The sequence below is a fragment of the Gekko japonicus genome, unplaced genomic scaffold (assembly GCF_001447785.1).
Source record: "Gekko japonicus isolate JY-2015 unplaced genomic scaffold, Gekko_japonicus_V1.1 scaffold115, whole genome shotgun sequence".
Lineage (NCBI taxonomy): Eukaryota > Metazoa > Chordata > Lepidosauria > Squamata > Gekkonidae > Gekko > Gekko japonicus.
In genome coordinates this window covers 1,558,590-1,562,368 of record NW_015163095.1, presented here as the reverse complement: position 1 = coordinate 1,562,368, position 3,779 = coordinate 1,558,590, and positions in this window count along the sequence as shown.

Sequence of the window (3,779 nt, the reverse complement as noted above, 5' to 3'; positions counted from 1 at the left end):
ATGCTCACTGTTAGTCATGCAATGGCATTCCTTCCGGGGGGGGGGGGCTGCCCCTTTGTTCCATCCCTTGGTGTATCCATGTAGAAACACTGACTGCCTAACATCAGGAGGTCATAGCTACATTGGCCAGCTGGGCGGGCCTGTCTGTGCCACTCACATGGGGCATTAATAGACTCTGCTCCTTGTAGGGTTGCCAGGTCCCCCCGGCCACTGGTGGGGGCAGAGTTACCAGATCCAGGTTGGGAACCTCCTGGAGATTTGTGGGTGGAGCCTGGGGAGGACAGAGACCTCAGTGGGGCACAATGCCATAGAGCTCAACCTCTAGAAATAAACTGTAATCTCAGGAGATCCCCCCAGGCTCCACCTGGAGGCTGGCATCCCTAGTGGATGTCACCAGGATTGGTGTGGACTCCAGTGCACTCAGTCTGTGGGCCAAGCTTTGACAAGGGATGTTATTCTCCCTGTGTGGAACAGCCATAGGATGAGTACTAGCGCCAGTGGCATGCTGACGATTCAGCAATTTACATTGACAACATTTTTCAGAAACATCTGTTCTGTTTCTTCAGGTTATTAGGGATGAGTACTAGAAAACAGGAACAGTTGGAGTCTATGAGCACATACTGCTTGCAGGGCATTTAGGTGTAGCAAGAAGCAAATGAAAACTGGTACAGAATTTTACTGACATGGAAAGGCAAAGTATGTGAAATATTTTTGTGCTAGTTCCCAGAATAACAGGAAGGATCGCAAGAGGTATATCAGAATTGTAGGAAGGTGCCTTTCCCCCCTCACAACACATCTTTCTGAATGACTGTGGATATTTCCTTGAATGGGCAAGCTTAATTGCTGAAGAAGCCATTCTTCAGATTTTTAACACCATTTCTAGAGTCCCTCAAAGGTAAAATTATGAGAAAAAGAGAATATACATTTTGGCTGTAGTACATATGTATGTGTGTGCACAATGATATAAAATAATTTACTTTATTATGATTAACAATTATTTGTCCCACTTTGTGTGGCTGTGGGTATTACAGCAAGTGCTGACATGCTGAAGCATAAATAGCACAGGTTTCCATTGTAATAAAAGCAGGGGATAATCTCTAAATATGTAAGTGCTCCCATGTGAGTTGCCCTTCACATGGTACTCCAAAAGCATGAGTCACACATACGCACTTATCAGCATTTACTGTAGCGGCCAAAGCTGTTTTCATGCCTTGAAAATAGGAAGATTCTGAAAAATTCTACAAAATGTATTGATTTACTATATTTCTAGTCTGTCTTTGATACTCAAGGCAGACTACACAGTGCAAACAGATATAATCAACATGAAGAGACGTCTAAAAAGTAATGCACTGGGGGCTCCAGAAATCTGAGTATGCATAGCATGTAATACAGAGTGCAGGTACAATGCAGGAAAATACTCTTACCTCAGGAGAAAACAATGCAGTGACAACAGTTAAATACGTGCAGCAAAAAATAAATACATCCTAAATCATGGTGGTATAGTCCACAGTTCGCTCCCCCCATAAATCACCTCCTTGAACAATTCTGTTAAAGAGTAGCATTATTATATTTAAGGAAAAGCCATCCTGAACAACTTCATTTTACTTAGTTTGAAGAATGGCAGAAGTGTGTGGGCCCTTACTGACCTCCTCAGGCAGGAAATTTTACAAGATAGGAGGCACAGTACAGAAAGCACATGTATGGGGTGTGTGTGTTGATCTTGCCTAATTGCAGGGAATTCTTGATAACTGTATGTGAAGAGGATTCAAATACTGCTGGGTCAATTAAGAGATGGGTGCAAAGAAAATGTTTAATGGACAGTACATGGCAGTGTTGTGTGTTACATTTTCAGCTGTCTTTTACTGAACATTATCTGTCAGCAAACATTTGAGTTGGGACCTGTGAACTCCAGAATAATGAAGTGCTCTGTCTTGACCATGGAGACATAGTGCCAAGGGAGATCTAGTGGAGCAAACTGAGATTTCCTATCTCTGTGCCTCTAAGGGGACAAATTTTTGGAAATTGACATGGAAGAAGTTAGATGTTTTTAGCAACACAATTGTGGCATAGCTCCCTGCTCAGCCAGCTGTTGGGGAGGAGGGTGTTGCCTTGGTAGATATTATATGTCACCATTGCCCAGGAATCACTGTGATGTAGTGATATGATTGGTGTCACTGTGGGTTAAGCAATTCTGCAGCACTATTACTGGGTTCATTCTGGATGCTGCTCTGTGATTGGTTGTGGTTCTTATTGCCAGGGTCTCAGTGGGTGGCGTTTTGGTTGTTCCTGACTTGCATGTTGTAACTTTAGAACTGTGATGGTTAAGTACAAGATACTGACTTGCTCCAGTTTAAATTGTGCCATAATCTTGGGGGATCAAAAGATTAACAGCACTACTTGCACCCTTAATTAGAAAGAGGGAGGTGGGGGAGGAAGAAAGTGTTATTGAAAACAGAATAATATTGCACTATGGACAACAGTCAGAGATTACATGTTTATGAAATACCTAAGTTACATACCGACAACAAATTATTGTGTGTGTGTGTGTGTGTGTGTGTTAAGTGCAGTCAAATTGCTTCTGATTTATGGCAACCCTATGAATTAATGACCTCCAAACAATCACATTGTTAACAGCCTTGCTCAGATCTTGCAAACTGAGGGTCGTGGCTTCCTTTATTGAATCAATCCATTTCATATTGGGTCTTCTTTTCCTGCTGCTTTCAACTTTTCCTAGCATAACTATCTTCTCATAATGTGATGAAAGTATGATAGCCTCAGTTATTCATTTTAGCTTCTAGGGAGAGTTTAGGCTTGATTTGATCTAGAACCCACTGATTTGTCTTTTTGATGGTCTAACACCACATTTCAAATGAATCAGTTTTCTTCCTCTCAGCTTTCTTCATTGTCCAACTTTCATACCCATACATTGTAATCAGGCATACTGTGGAATGACTTATCTTGATCTTGGTTGCCAGCATCACATCCTTATGCTTAATAATCTTTTCTAGCACCTTTATGGCTTTCCAGTCTCAGCTTCCTGACTTCTTGGCCTCAGTCTCCCTTTTGATTGATGATGGATCCAAGGAATAGAAAATCTTGAACAATTTCAATTTCTTCATCGTCAGCCTTAAAGCTGTGTTATTCTCCAATAGTCTTTATTTTTGTCTTCTTGAGAAATTATTAATAGTATAATATGATAAACATTACTTTTTAGAAAATGAAGGAATCAATTAACTTATTGAAAAGCACTTAGTTGCAATACAAAGTAATTTAAAACATGATACCTCGCTAAGGAAAGTTCAAGGTTGTGCATGCATAGAACACGTCTGGGAAAATTCAGTGTGAATAGTTCAATAACCGCCTGAATTCTGTGGAATCTGAGCAGTATAGAAGACTCGAAAAAAGGACTTGGACGAGGTGGGGGGTGGGAATACCTGTAGTCAGTCACTTGGGAATAAGCCCCAGTAAAATCAGGAAACTTCCAAGAAAATATATAATGAATCCCAGAATCTTGCAAGACTGCCACTCGGGTTGTCATCGCAACAATGCCTCCTTCTGATCTTCTTGCACAACGGCTTTAGCTTAGCTGCAGGCTCCTTCTCTAGCGGGGACAGCACTAGCTGGCCCAGCCCTACATGGGGGGGGCTCTCCTCCTCCTCCCCCCCCCCGTGCGCCTTGTGCCTCTCATCTGAGAGAATGACTGGCCTGACTCCTCCCCAGTGAGGTTTCACAGACTCACCGCGACGCGGCCAATCACTGGCAGCTGAGCTCTCGGGGCG